This window comes from Coregonus clupeaformis, chromosome 9, assembly GCF_020615455.1.
Source record: "Coregonus clupeaformis isolate EN_2021a chromosome 9, ASM2061545v1, whole genome shotgun sequence".
NCBI classification, from domain to species: domain Eukaryota; kingdom Metazoa; phylum Chordata; class Actinopteri; order Salmoniformes; family Salmonidae; genus Coregonus; species Coregonus clupeaformis.
Window position 1 is genome coordinate 56,296,121 of NC_059200.1, and position 16,828 is coordinate 56,312,948.

The following is a 16,828-nucleotide window of genomic DNA, read 5'->3' on the forward strand; positions in this document are numbered from 1 at the left end:
GCTGCTGCTACTCTGTTAAGTATTTATGCATAGTCACTTTAACTCTACCCACGTGTACATATTACCTCAACTACCTCAACTAGCCGGTGCCCCCGCACATTGACTCTGCAACGGTACCCCCCTGTATATATAGCCTCCCTACTGTCATTTTTTTTTTTTACTTCTGCTCTTTTTTTATCAACACTTTTTTTGTTGTTGTTGTTTTATTCTTACTTTTTTTGTTTAAAATAAATGCACTGTTGGTTAAGGGCTGTAAGTAAGCATTTCACTGTAATGTCTGCACCTGTTGTATTCGGCGCATGTGACCAATAAAATTTGATTTGATTTGATCTCCCTCGATCTGGGGCTCCACGCAAGATCTCACCCCGTGGGGTCAAAATGATCACAAGAACGGTGAGCATAAATCCCAGAACCACACGGGGGGACCTAGTGAATGACCTGCAGAGAGCTGGGACCAAAGTAACAAAGCCTACCATCAGTAACACACTACGCCGCCAGGGACTCTAATCCTGCAGTGCCAGACGTGTCCCCCTGCTTAAGCCAGTACATGTCCAGGCCCGTCTGAAGTTTGCTAGAGTGCATTTGGATGATCCAGAAGAGGATTGGGAGAATGTCATATGGTCAGATGAAACCAAAATAGAACTTTTTGGTAAAAACTCAACTCGTCGTGTTTAGAGGACAAAGAATGCTGAGTTGCATCCAAAGAACACCATACCTACTGTGAAGCATGGGGTGGAAACATCATGCTTTGGGGCTGTTTTTCTGCAAAGGGACCAGGACGACTAATCCGTGTAAAGGAAAGAATGAATGGGGCCATGTATCGTGAGATTTTGAGTGAAAACCTCCTTCCATCAACAAGGGCATTGAAGATGAAACGTGGCTGGGTCTTTCAGCATGACATTGATCCCAAACACACCGCCCGGGCAACGAAGGAGTGGCTTCGTAAGAAGCATTTCAAGTTCCTGGAGTGGCCTAGCCAGTCTGGAGGGAGTTGAAAGTCCGTGTTGCCCAGCGACAGCCCCAAAACATCACTGCTCTAGAGGAGATCTGCATGGAGGAATGGGCCAAAATACCAGCAACAGTGTGTGAAAACCTTGTGAAGACTTACAGAAAACGTTTGACCTGTGTCATTGCCAACAAAGGGTACATAACAAAGTATTGAGAAACTTTTGTTATTGACCAAATACTTATTTTCCACCATAATTTGCAAATAAATTCATAAAAAATCCTACAATGTGATTTTCTAGATATTTCTTTCTCATTTTGTCTGTCATAGTTGACGTGTACCTATGATGAAAATTACAGGCCTCTCTCATCTTTTTAAGTGGGAGAACTTGCACAATTGGTGGCTGACGAAATACTTTTTTCCCCACTGTATGTTTCGCTCAGGCTAGTTACACAAGCGAGCTAACACAGAAAAACATAACGCCGTTAGCTAACTTAGCTAGCAAGCTAGCTTGGTTGATATACGGTTCTTCCACGTACTTTTTTTGGACATGTTTTCCCAGTTTTTTCTTGCCCCTTACGATTGATATAGTTATAGTAATAATAATAATAATACGGGTTTCCCCGCAGTCCTCGGTCTTTCGTTGCCTGTCCTTCCATTCCTTTAGTTTGGTTTTTATTTTCTTTCTGACATTTCGCCAATTTACCTCGGCAGCAGAAAACGAAAGTGTTTGTCCGTACATTCTTAGTTGTGTACATAAACGTTTTTTCCCGCGTGAGCTTATATTTAAATCTAAAATACTGGCTCATTAGTGCATGAAAGTCTTGCGAAACCACTTCATTTAACAGAGAGGATATCAAATAATTATGTTTGATGTTTATTTCATTTTTTTAGTTGCAAGGGCTCAAGTGTTGAGTTAGATTACATAGCTACCTCAATCGTTATTTCAAATCATTTAATTGACTTCACAGCAATTGCTAGCTACAGTAGCTAACAGACCTGCTAAGTTTCTTTGTTGTTACTTTTAAAGTTGGAACCAACATTCAGTACGTCCAGCAGGAAGAGAGGCAAGAACCATTAGTCCGCCAGCTCAGGGACAAGTTACACTATTCACAGCCCTGTGTAATGTTCAATGTAACTACATTGCTTGACTTTTTGAAACTTAACGTATTTGTATTGTTTTTAAAATGTACAAATAAAAGGAAATATATGGTTTAAACTTGTCTTTAAAGTTTATTGCTTTAGCTGTTAGTGTTCATTCCTTTAGAGTTAATACATTTTTGTTTACATCATTAAGCCTTTATGTATATGTTATGAATGACTAAAGGTGTCTGACTTTATAGTAAGAACAGTGTCATATGATATAAAGCATTTATGAAAGACATTATGAAGGGCAGCTCAGAACAGCTGAAGATGGATTTTAAAGAACTTGGCCCTCTGCCCTCCCTAAATCGTTGCATTGAACGGTTCAGCAGACTTTTACATAAAAAAACAACAACATTTTAGTCATTTAGCAGACGCTCTTATCCAGAGCGATTTACAGTTAGTGAGTGCATACATTTTTCATACTGGCCCCCCGTGGGAAACAAACCCACAACCTTGGCGTTGCAAGCGCCATGCTCTACCAACTGAGCTACAGGGGACTAGCCCTCCATAACTGGCTACGAGGCTATTGCAGCTCTGTGGGTTTGACATTTATTGACAATTTTGATACCTTTTGGAAACAAAGTGTGTATTATAAGGAGGTTATCCACCCAAATCATTTGGGTTCCTGGATCCTTTCACAGCATTATAAGGCTGTGTTTAGACAATGGCTTATCAATGACCCAAGTCCAGCTCATTTAATCCCTACCATTGTGTTGCTAAGTTGTCATAATGCTTCAGCAAATGTACATTATCCCAGGGGCGTTGGAAGAGACAATGTAAGAACCTAATTTATGCCCCTCTTACTGCCCTGAATGACTCCAATGATCCCACAGCTTTGTATGCAATAATCATATGCCTATGAACCAGAGTTATACTGTTAGCACTGAGGTGGTGTGCCCTAGCAGGAAGTCCACTGTGTGCAGCTCACCATGCACTAACATAAATAGTCATAGCATGTCTACCTCTGCTAAGCTTCCAAGTAAAGCAAGAAAAACAATCAAGCATCCCAGAAAAGTGTTAAAAATAGCCCACGTAACACATGTAGCTTAAGAAACAAGGTTCATGAAATCAATAATTTGCTAGTAACAGATGCCATTCATATTCTGACAATCTCTGAAAGTTAGATAATACCTTTGATGATACAGTGGTAGCAATACATTGTTATAAGATCTACAGAAAATACAGAAATGCCAAAGGTGGAGGTGTGGCTGTTTTATATTCAGAACCACATTCCTGTAAAACTTAGAGAGGATCTCATGTTAAATACTGTTGAAGTAATATGGCTACAGGTTCATCTGCCTCACCTAAAGCCCATTCTGGTGGGAAGCTACTATAGACCACCAAGTGCTAACAGTCAGTATCTGGATAACATGTGTGAAATGCTTGATAATGTATGTGATATCAATAGAGAGGTATTTTTTTCTAGGTGATTTAAATATTGACTGGCTTTCATCAGGCTGCCCACTCATGAGAAAGCTTCAAACTGTAACTAGTGCCTGCAACCTGGTTCAGGTTATCAATCAACCTACCAGGGTAGTTACAAACAGCACAGGAATGAAATCATCAACATGTATTGATCACATCTTTACTAATGCTGCAGAAATGTGTTTGAAAGCAGTATCCAAATCCATCGGATGTAGTGATCACAATATAGTAGCCATATCTAGGAAAACCAAAGATCCAAAGGCTGCGTATAGTGTATAAGAGGTCATACAATAAGTTTTGTAGTGATTCCTATGTTATTGATGTGAATAATATTTTTAGTCCGTGGTGTGTAAGCAACCAGACGCAACCAGATGCTGCACTTGACACATTTATGAAATTGCTTATCCCAGTTACTAATAAGCATGCACCCATTAAGAAAACGACTCTAAAAACTGTTAAATCCCCGTGGATTGATGAGGAATTGAAAATGTTATGGTTGAGAGGGATGAGGCAAAATAAATGGCAAATAGGTCTGGCTGTACAACCGATTGGCAAACATACAGAAAATTGAGAAATCATGTCACTAAACTGAATAAAATGAAGAAGAAAGTACACTATGTGTCACGATCGTCGCGAACAGAGGACCAATGCGCAGCGTTGAATGCAAACATATTTATTTAATCTGAAAGATAACACGAACAAAACAACAAAATGATAACGTGACGTCCTTAGCTCAAACACAACCTACTAGGAACACAGAACAAGATCCCACAAACACTGAGGGAAAACAGACTGTTTAAATATGGTTCCCAATCAGAGACAACCAGCAACAGCTGACACTCGTTGCCTCTGATTGGGAACCACTCTGGCCAACATAGAAATACAAGACCTAGAATGGAAAACAAAGAGCACAAAACATAGACTCTACACACCCTGGCTCAACATAAAAGAGTCCCTAGAGCCAGGGCGTGACTGTACCCCCCCCCAAAGGCGCGGACTCCGACCGCGCCAACAGAACACCAAAGGGGAGGGACCGGGTGGGCACTCCGCCTTGGCGGCGGATCCGGCTCTGGGCAATGATCCCCACTCCCTCTCTAACCCCCCACAGTACCCCTGGTCCGGTTTGGCCCCTGCTGGCCGGAGCTGGACTGAACACTGGTGGAGCGGATTGCTCTAGCTCCGACGTGGAGCAGCTGACCGGTACGGACCAGGCACCGGTGGAACAGGCACGGGCCGTGTCGGACTGACGACGCACACCACTGGCTTGGTGTGGGGAGCAGGAACAGGCCGAGCCGGGCTGATTGAAGCGCACCACCGACTTGGTGCGGAGAGCAGGAATGGACCGGGCCGGGCTGGCGACGCGCACCACTGACTTGGTGCGGGAGCAGGAACAGAACTGGCCGGACTGGCGACGCGCACCATCGGCTTGGTGCGGGAGCAGGAACAGGCCGGACCGGGCTGGCGACGCGCACCATAGGCTTGGTGCGGGGAGCAGGAACAGGCCGGGCCGGGCTGGCGACGCGCACCATAGGCTTGGTGCGGGGAGCAGGAGCAGGCCGGGCCGGGCTGGCGACGCGCACCATAGGCTTGGTGCGGGGAGCAGGAACAGGCCGGACCGGGCTGGCGACGCGCACCATAGGCTCGGTGCGAGGAACAGGAACAGGCCGGACCGTACTGGGGACACACACCACTGGCCCTATGCAGGGATCAGGAACGGGCCGGACCGGACTGGTAACACACCCCAGTACCTCTCGCCGTGCCTCCACACTTTCCCCTCTCCTCTGTGACCAGTGGCCCCCTTAACCGGCGGCCTCCTCTGCAAACCCGCTGGACCGCTCCATCGCGGCCTCCTGCTGCCCCGTCGTCCCACGGCGTGAGCCCCCTAAAAAATTTCTGGGGGTCTCTCTCCCCCGTGGGCCAGGCCTCTATAGTTCTCGCCCAACTCTCGCTCTTCTGTTTCCAACTCCAGCCTCTCTCCTCCTCACATGGCTTGACCCAGTCGAGACTCTTCCTCCACTGCTCCCAAGTCCACCCTCTCTGCTCTTCACTAGGCTTGACCTAGTCGAGGTTGCCACGGAGATCCGCTAGCGATTCCCCTGGCGATGGCTCCTGGACACGCTGCTTGGTCCAGTTTTGGTGGGATCTTCTGTCACGATCGTCCGGGAACAGAGGACCAATGCGCAGCGTTGAATGCAAACATATTTATTTAATCTGAAAGATAACACGAACAAAACAACAAAACGATAACGTGACGTCCTTAGCTCAAACACAACCTACTAGGAACACGGAACAAGATCCCACAAACACTGAGGGAAAACAGACTGTTTAAATATGGTTCCCAATCAGAGACAACCAGCAACAGCTGACACTCGTTGCCTCTGATTGGGAACCACTCTGGCCAACATAGAAATACAAGACCTAGAATGGAAAACAAAGAGCACAAAACATAGACTCTACACACCCTGGCTCAACATAAAAGAGTCCCTAGAGCCAGGGCGTGACACTATGAAACAAAGATAAATTACAGAAAGAATGATAGTAAAAAGCTTTAAAGAACCTTAAATGAAATCTTTGGCAAAAAGGCAAACTCCGCTCCATCATTCATTGAATCAGATGGCTCACTCATCACAAATCCCACTGATATTGCCAACTACTTTAATTATTTTTTCATTGGCAAGATTATCAAACTTAGGCATGACATGCCAGCAACAAATGCTGACACTTCACATCCAAGTATATCTGACCAAATTTTGAAAGACAAGCATTGTCATTTAGAATTCCGTAAAGTAAGTGTGGAAGAGGTGAAAGATTATTGTTGTCTATCAACAATTAGAAGCCACCAGGGTCTGACAACTTGGATGGAAAATTACTGAGGATAATAGTGGACGATATTGCCACTCCTTTTTGCCATATCTTCAATTTAAGCCTACTAGAAAGTGTGTGCCCTCAGGCCTGGAGGGAAGCAAAAGTTATTACCCTACCAAAGAACAGTAAAGCCCCTTTTACAGGCTCAAATAGCTGACCAATCAGCCTGTTACCAACCCTTAGTAAACTCTTAGAAAAAATGGTGTTTGACCAGATACAATGTTATTTTACAGTAAACAAATTGACAACAGACTTTCAGCATGCTTATAGGGAAGGACATTCAACAAGCACTGCATGTTGCTGGTAAAACGTATGTGTTATGGCTTTACACTCCCTGCTATATAGTGGATAAAGAGTTACCTGTCTAACAGAACACAGAGGGTGTTCTTTAATGAAAGCCTCTCCATGCTCTTCAATCGAACGCTGCTTGCACCCGCCCACCCAACTAGAATCACTAAGCTCGGCGGGTCTGACTTAGAATATGTGGACAACAACAAATACCTAGGTGTCTGGTTAGACCGTAAACTCTCCTTCCAAACTCACATTAAGCATCTCCAATCCAAAGTTACATCTAGAATCGGCTTCCTATTTCACACCAAAGCCTCCTTCACTCATGCTGCTAAACATGCCCTCGTAAAACTGACTATCCTACCGATCCTTGACTTCGGCGATGTCATTTACAAAATAGCTTCCACCACTCTACTCAGCAAATTGGATGTAGTCTATCACAGTGCCATCCATTTTGTCACCAAAGCCCCATATACTACCCACCATTGTGACCTGTACGCTCTCGTTGGCTGGCCCTCACTACATATTCGTTGCCAAACCCACTGGCTCCAGGTCATCTATAAATCACTTCTAGGCAATCCCCGCCTTATCTTAGATCATTGGTCATCCCCAAAGCCAACACCTCCTTTGGCCGCCATTCCTTCCAGTTCTCTGCTGCAAATGACTGGAACAAACTGCAAAAATCTCTGAAGCTGGAGACACTTATCTCCCTCACTAACTTTAAGCATCAGTTGTCAGAGCAGCTTACTGATCACTGCACCTGTACACAGCCCATCTGTAATTAACCCACCCAACTACCTCATCCCCATACTGTTATTTACATTGTTATTTATTTTGCTCATTTGCACCCCAGTATCTCTATTTGCACATCATCTTCTGCACATCAGTCACTCCAGTGTTAATACTAAATTGTAATTATTTTGCACTATGGCCTATTTATTGCCTTACCTCCATAACTTACTACATTTGCACACACTGTATATAGATTTTCTATTGTGTTATTGACTGTACGTTTTGTTTATTCCATATGTAACTCTGTGTTGTTGTTGTTTTTATCGCACTGCTTTGCTTTATCTTGGCCAGGTTGCAGTTGTAAATGAGAACTTGTTCTCAACTGGCTTACCTGGTTAAATAAAGGTTAAATAAAAAATTAAATAAAATACAAACAAAATCCAGGTAGAATCAGGAATTCCCCAGGGCAGCTGTCTAGGCCCCTTACTTTTTTCAATCTTTACTAACGACATGCCACTGGCTTTGAATAAAGCCAGTGTGTCTATGTATGCGGATGACTCAACACTATACACGTCAGCTACCACAGCAACTGAAATGACTGCAACACTTAACAAAGAGCTGCAGTTAGTTTCAGAATGGGTGGCAAGGAATAAGTTAGTCCTAAATATTTGAAAAACTAAAAGCATTGTATTTGGGACAAATCATTCACTAAACCCTAAACCTCAACTAAATCTTGTAATGAATAATGTGGAAATTGAGCAAGTTGAGGAGACTAAACTGCAATTGGCTCAGAACAGGGCAGCAAGGATAGCCCTTCGATGTATACAGAGAGCTAATGTTAATAATATGTATGACAATCTCTCCTGGCTCAAAATGGAGGAGAGATTGACTTCATCACTACTTGTATTTGTGAGAGGTATCGACATGTTGAATGCACCGAGCTGTCTGTTTGAACTACTGGCACACAGCTCGGACACCCATGCATACCCCACAATACATGTCACCAGATGTCTCTTCACAGTCCCCAAGTCCTTAACAGACTATGGGAGGTGCACAGTACTACATAGAGCCATGACTACATGTAACTCTATTCCACATCAAGTAATGCATGCAAGCAGTAAAATTAGATTTAAAAAACAGATATAAATACACCTTATGAAACTGTGAAGCAACACAAACATAGGCACAGACACATGCATACAAACACATGATAACATACAGTGAGGGAAAAAAGTATTTGATCCCCTGCTGATTTTGAACGTTTGCCCACTGACAAAGACATGATCATTCTATAATTTTAATGGTAGGTTTATTTGAACAGTGAGAGATAGAATAACAACAACAAAATCCAGAAAATCGCATGTCAAAAATGTTAGAAATTGATTTGCATTTTAATGAGGGAAATAAGTATTTGACCCCTCTGCAAAACATGACTTAGTACTTGGTGGCAAAACCCTTGTTGGCAATCACAGAGGTCAGACGTTTCTTGTAGTTGGCCACCAGGTTTGCACACATCTCAGGAGAGATTTTGTCCCACTCCTCGTTGCAGATCTTCTCCAAGTCATTAAGGTTTCGAGGCTGACGTTTGGCAACTCGAACCTTTAGCTCCCTCCACAGATTTTCTATTGGATTAAGGTCTGGAGACTGGCTAGGCCACTCCAGGACCTTAATGTGCTTCTTCTTGAGCCACTCCTTTGTTGCCTTGGCCGTGTGTTTTGGGTCATTGTCATGCTGGAATACACATCCACGACCCATTTTCAATGCACTGGCTGAGGGAAAGAGGTTCTCACCCAAGATTTGACGGTACATGGCCCCGTCCGTCCATCGTCCCTTTGATGCGGTGAAGTTGTCCTGTCCCCTTAGCAGAAAAACACCCCCAAAGCATAATGTTTCCACCTCCATATTTGACGGTGGGGATGGTGTTCTTGGGGTCATAGGCAGCATTCCTCCTCCTCCAAACACGGCGAGTTGAGTTGATGCCAAAGAGCTCGATTTTGGTCTCATCTGACCACAACACTTTCACCCAGTTCTCCTCTGAATCATTCAGATGTTCATTGGCAAACTTCATACGGGCCTGTATATGTGCTTTCTTGAGCAGGGGGACCTTGCGGGCGCTGCAGGATTTTTGACATGCGTTTTTCTGGATTTTTTTGTTGTTATTCTGTCTCTCACTGTTCAAATAAACCTACCATTAAAATTATAGACTGATCATGTCTTTGTCAGTGGGCAAACGTACAAAATCAGCAGGGGATCAAATACTTTTTCCCTCACTGTAAGCACTATACACACACGTACACATGGATTTTGTGTTGTAGATATGTGGTAGTAGAGTAGGGGCCTGAGGGCACACACTTAATATGTTGTGAAATCTGTTGTGAATGTATTGTAATATTTTTTAAAAATGTATAACTGCCTTAATTTTGCTGGACCCCAGGAAGATTAGCAGCTGCCTTGGCAGCAGCTAGTGGGGATCCATAATAAATACAAAAACAAATGTGTTATGAATGACCAAAGGTGTCTGACTTCAAAGTACAGCGTCATATGATATAATGCATTTCATCTTTATGGATGTCTTATCAATGACCGAAGGTGTGTCATTTCTAACAAAGTATTATCGGACACTAAATAAAGTCTCAATAAATAGGTTGTTAACATTCTGCCGATTCATGAAGGTTCTCATGATCCACAGGTTACTGTAGGGTGTGAGAGGTATTTAGATGGGTTGATGGAACCACAAAGCTTGCGTGTGTGTCAAAGCCAAGATGATTTGGAGAAGTCCTACAGTACCTGAGACTACCACACCAGGTATTCCTCTTCTGTTCCCAAGCTGGAGACCAGGGCTTGATTACAACCTATTACAATGGTGCCAGCATTTTGTGGCTGATCTTTCAGCGAGAGAGAGGGTGAATGTGTCAAAGACCTGACAGGGCCCAGCACCCCACGGTATGGCTTGTTATATTGTTGTGTCAAAGACCTGACTGGGCTCAGCACCCCACGGTATGGCTTGTTATATTGTTGTCAAAACCTGACTGAGTCCAGCACCCCACAATATGGCTTGTTATATTGTTGTGTCAAAGACCTGAAAGGGCCCAGCATCCCACGGTAAGGCTTGTTATATTGTTTTCAAAGACCTGATTGGGTCGAGCACCCCACGGTATGGCTTGTTATACTGTTGTCAAAGACCTGACTGGGCCCAGCATCCCACGGTAAGGCTTGTTATATTGTTGTGTGCATGTTTGTGTACTGAGGAACATTTAACTTGGTTTCAGAAGAAAGCCACTTTCAATTTCCTTATGTTGGGGGCTTTCATCAAGGTAATTGTTGCCTGCCTGGTGTAATGTGACTAACATTACTTCTTTAGAGCGTATGTAACCCTTTATAAAGCACATGTTTGTCATATTTGATATAGTGGGTTATGTCACATTTGACTTTTGTGATTATGTCACACAGTTATATCACATTTATGAACCCTTTATATAGCATGACATACGGTTATAGATGCTTTGTAACACATTTATGTTGTGCTTAGGAAGGCTTTATGAAGGCTTTATGAAACCTTTAGAAGCTGAACGTCATTTAAAGCGGGACCAAAAAAGGAGTTTACAAATAACAAAAACAATTACAGTTATTTTATTGATTTAATTAACAAAGTTATGCAACACCCAATTCACATGAGTGAAAAGGCCTCCTTACACAAAATAACTGGTTGTTGGTCAGTCTCTCACATCGCTGTGGGGGAATTTTGGCCCAATCTTGCATGCAGATCTGCTTTAACTCAACAACATTTGTGGGTTTTCAAGCATGAACTGCTTGTTTCAAGTCCTGCCACAACATCTCAATTGGGATTAGATCTGGACTGCTTTTTATACATTTTCATGTAGACTTGATTGTGTGTTTTGGATCATTGTCTTGCTACATGACCCAGCGGCGCTTCAGCTCATAGACGGATGGCCTGACATTCTCCTGTAGAATTCTCTGATACAGAGCAGAATTCATGGTTCCTTCTATTAAGGTTGTCCAGGTCCTGATGCAGCAAAAGAATCCCCCAAACCATCACACTACCACCACCTTGCTTGACCGTTGGTATGAGGTTCTGTCACGATCGTTGACACATGATGAAGCGGACCAAGGCGCAGCGTGATAAGCGTACATTCTTTTAATGAGTACACACAAACAAAACAATAAACGATACGTAAAGTCCTAGGGTTTAAACACAAACCTTACGGATCAAGATCCCACAATTAACTGTGCCAAACAGGCTGCCTAAGTATGGTTCCCAATCAGAGAAAACGAGCAACAGCTGCCTCTGATCGGGAACCACCCTGGCCAACATAGAACTAAACGATCTAGAATAAACACATAGAAACTATAACATAGAAACTAACACCCTGGCTCAACATTAAAGAGTCCCCAGAGCCAGGGGTTGACAGTACCCCCCCCCAAAGGTGCAGACTGCGACCGCGCCAACCAAACACCATAGGGGAGGGGCCGGGTGGGCATTCCGCCTCGGAGGCGGATCTGGCTCCGGGCGTGACCACCCCTCTTTCTCTCGCCCTCGTGGTCTGGCCCTGTTGACCGGAGCTGGACTGAACACCGGTGGAGGGGATTGCTCTGGCTCCGGCGTGGAGCAGCTGACCGGTGCCGGACCAGGCACAGGTGGAACAGGCACGGACCGTGCCGGACTGACGACGTGCACCACTGGCTAGTGCGGGAGCGGAACGGGCCGGACCGGGCTGACGACGCGCACCACTGGCTTGGTGCAGGGAGCAGGAACAGGCCGGACCGGGCTGACGACGCGCACCACTGGCTTGGTGCGGGGAGCAGGAACGGGCCGGGCCGGGCTGGCGACGCGCACCACAGGCTTGGTGCGAGGGGCAGGAACAGGCCGGGCCGGGCTGGCGACGCGCACCACTGGCTTGGTGCGAGGGGCAGGAACGGGCCGGACCGGGCTGACGACGCGCACCACTGGCTTGGTGCGGGGAGCAGGAACAGCCTGAACCGGGCTGGCGACGCACACCACTGGCTTGGTGCGGGGATCAGGAACAGGCTGGACCGGGCTGGCGACGCGCACCACAGGCTTAGTGTGAGGGGCAGGAACAGGCCGGGCCGGGCTGGCGACGCGCACCACAGTCTTGGTGCGAGGGGTAGGAACAGGCCGGGCCGGGCTGGCGACGCGCACCACAGGCTTGGTGCGAGGGGCAGGAACAGGCCGGGCCGGGCTGGCGACGCGCACCACAGGCTTGGTGCGGGGAGCAGGAACAGGCCGGACTGGGCTGGCGACGCGCACCACAGGCTTGGTGCGAGGGACAGGAACAGGCCGGACCGTACTGGGAACACACACCACTGGCCTTGTGCGGGGATCAGGAACGGGCCGGACCGGACTGGTAACACAACCCAGTACCTCTCGCCGTGCCTCTACAATCTCCTTCTCCCTCGTGACCAGTGGCCCCCGTAACCTGGCGGCCTCCTTTGCAAACCTGCCGGACCGCTCTATCGCGGCCTCCCGCTGCCTCGCCGTCCACGGTGTGAGCCCCCCCCCCTAAAACATTTTTGGGCTTGTCTCTCCCCCGTGAACATGGCCTCCATGGCTCTCGCCAGACTCTCACTCTTCTCCTCCCACGTCCATCCTCTCTCCTCGTCACGCTGCTTGATCCAGTTGAGGTGGGATCTTCTGTCACGATCGTTGACACATGATGAAGCGGACCAAGGCGCAGCGTTATAAGCGTACATTCTTTTAATGAGTACACACGAACAAAACAATAAACGATACGTGAAGTCCTAGGGTTTAAACACAAACCTTACGGATCAAGATCCCACAATTAACTGTGCCAAACAGGTTGCCTAAGTATGGTTCCCAATCAGAGACAACGAGCAACAGCTGCCTCTGATCGGGAACCACCCTGGCCAACATAGAACTAAACGATAGAAACTATAACATAGAAACTAACACCCTGTCTCAACATTAAAGAGTCCCCAGAGCCAGGGTGTGACAGGTTCTTACTGTGGAATGCAGTGTTTGGTTTTCTCCAGGCATAATAGGACCTGTGTCGTCCAAAAAGTTGACTCAAATTTGCCAAAAAGCACCTGGAAGCACCTGGATGATCATCAAGACTTGGAAGAATGTTCTATGGACAGATGATTGGGCGTTGCTACTTTCATATTTATTTTGATCCTAACAAACTCCCCAGTCCCTGCGGGTTACAAGCATAAACATAACATGATGCTGCCACCATAATACAGAGGATCCTTGCACATTACTGGGCTGTATGACGAAGTAAAAAGAAGGAAGCCTGCAGGGTCTGAGTTTTAGTGAGGTCATTTACTGCATGACCTCACTAAAACTCAATTAAGCTCATTTACTGCATTTCAATACAATTTCAAAACTCAAAAATGCTAATTGGAGAACAGCAAAAACAAGCAAAAATTACCCCAGCCATTATCACATTTTGCTGTAGCTTCATTCACCCAAGTCGATCTACAAACACATAGCCTATTAGCTATAGAATTAGCTACTACACATTTACTCACATTAACTCAGCAATGGGATAAAAATAAATAATTGAATGCGTACAGAGGGATCTGTTAGCAGAAAAAGTTGTTGCAGTTCTACAGCTAATTTCCTGCAATTGCCATGACTTATGCCATGATAACCCCCTAAGGTCAATGTAATAAGCATAATAAAAAAATCGCCATTAAAATCTGTCAGTTTAAGCTAGAGATATCTGGGGGTTTTGCATTGGATGCGACTCAATCCTCCGCATCTGCTGTGAAAGGTGGCAGAGCTAGAGCGGTGTTTGTCAGGCCATGACACATCCCGAAAATGGGTCTTCTCACAAAATCATCTGTAGTGTCCGAACAGTGTCTACGATTATGACCCCTCTCTGGAAAGATGATACTCTCACGAACACGCATTGGTGGAAAAAGTACCCAATTATCATACTTGAGTAAAAGTAAAAGTATTTTGTTTTAAATATACTTAAGTATAATAATAATAAAAATAAAAGTATGAAAAGTAAATGTAATTGCTCAAATATACTTAAGTATCAAAAGTAAAAGTAAAAGTACAAATAATTTCAAATTCCTTATATTAAGCAAACCAGGTGGCGCCATTTTAATTATTATTATTACCATTTTTTTACGGAAAGCCAGGGGCACACTCCAACACTCAGACATAATTTACAAACAAAGCATGTGTGTTTAGTGAGTCTGCCAGATCAGAGGCAGGGATGACCAGGGATGTTTTCTTGAAAAGCACGTGAATTGGACCCTTTTCCTCTGCTAAGCATTCAAAATGTAAATGTAGTGAAATAAAAGTAAAAGTTGTCAAAAATCTAAATAGTAAAGTACAGATACCCAATTTTGTAAATGGACTGGATCTTTATATTTTCCACTTGTATCCTGTTTCAGTAATAATGAGATCAGTCCTTCTTCTTGAGTGTCAGATAATCTACCATTTACATAGGAGTGGTTAAAACATGCTAATAACGGTCCTCTTAGTATATCAAAAAAGGTTTGGTATACCTCGACTGGTATGCCATCCAACCCTGGAGTTTTCCCAGACTTAAAGTCTTTAATTGCATCCAGAAGTTCCTCCTCTGTAATTTCACCTTCACATGAGTCTTTCTGTGTGGCTGTTAATTTGACATTATCAATAGAAAAAAATCTCTACAATTAGCTTCAGTTAGAGGAGATGGAGGCGACTGAAAAGAAAACATATGCTTAAAGTACTTTGTTTCTTCCTTCAAAATGTCATTTGGTGAATCATGGGTGACTCCGTCAATTGTAACCAGTTTCATTAAGTTCTTTTTGGTAGCATTCCTATGTTGAAGATTAAAAGAATTTTGTGCATTTTTCCCCATATTCCATCCAGTTTGCTTTATTTTTATAATATGTTACACTTGATCTTTCTTGAATAAGTTTCTCCATTTCTTTTTGTTTTTCCTCTAATTTATTCTGAGCCTCTATGTTACAGTTTTTATTGCCATCTATCTGTTCTGTTAGACTTTCTATTTCCTTTCTTAGTATAAACTCTTTTGACCTAAATTGCTTTTGTTTTCGAGATGAGTACTGAATTGCATGGCCTCTAAAGGCACATTTAAAGGTGTCCCATACAATAAGGGGATTCGCTGTACCTATGTTATGTTGGAAAAAATCAGTTATAAATTCCTTTGTTCTAATTATAAATAAATTATCATCCAATAGGCTTTGATTAAATTTCCAATATCCCGCCCACGTGGAAATTCAGTAAGAGTAATATATATGCCTATTACATGATGGTCTGACCGCATTCTGTCCCCTATCAACACTTTTTTTTACTTTTGGTGCCAACGAGAATGAGATAAGAAAGAAGTCAAGACTGACTAGCTTGATTCAGTCTCCGCCATGTATATCTCACTAGATCAGTATATTTAAGCCTCCATATATCTACTAGTTCTAATGTATCCATGACATTCACAATTTCCTTAAGAGCATGTGGGTGATTGTTTGTGGTGTGATTTCCTTTACGGTCCATTGAGCTATTTAAAACAGTATTATAATCCCCCACCATAATAATATTGTCTTGAGTTGCTTGCAGGCTTGATAATTTATTATATATATTGTCAAAGAATTGTGGATCATCATTATTTGGTCCGTAAAGGTTAATGAGCCATATCTGTTTATTGTCCAATAACATATTTAAAATAATCCATCTACCTTGTGTATCTATTTGTACAATTTGCACATTTGGATCGAAATTACTATTAATTAATATCATCACCCCTTTTGAATTTCTTTGCCCATGGGAGAAGTATATTTCCCCCCCCCCCATTCTTTTTTCCACGCTACTTCATCTCGAATTGTTGAATGAGTTTCCTGTATACAATAGATATTATATTCCTTCTCTTTGAGCCATGTAAATATTGTTCTTCTTTTGTTATTATCAGCTAAGCCATTACAATTATAACTGGCTATACTTATTTCACCATACACCATAATGAGATACAAGTTTCAAGTCTATTTATCATTATATATGTTTGTAAATTTACCAATAAAAAATAGCGTAATGATTGAGTGTCCATATAGCTGTACCGTGATATTTGCATTGATGCATTTGCAGTGATGCAAAAATCCTAGCAAAATGTATAGCGCATAGAATTAAAAAGGTATTGCCGGATATTATTCATTCTAATCAGACAGGTTTTTTACATGGAAGATACATTGGAGATAATATAAGGCAAGTATTGGAAACATTAGAACACTATGGAAAATATGGGAAACCAGGCCTGCTATTCATAGCAGACTTTGAAAAGGCATTTGATAAAGTTCGACTGGGGTTTATATATAAATGCCTGGAGCATTTCAATTTTGGAGAATCTCTTATAAAATGGGTCAAAATCATGTATAGTAACCCTAGGTGTAAAATAGTAAATAATGGCTATTTCTCTG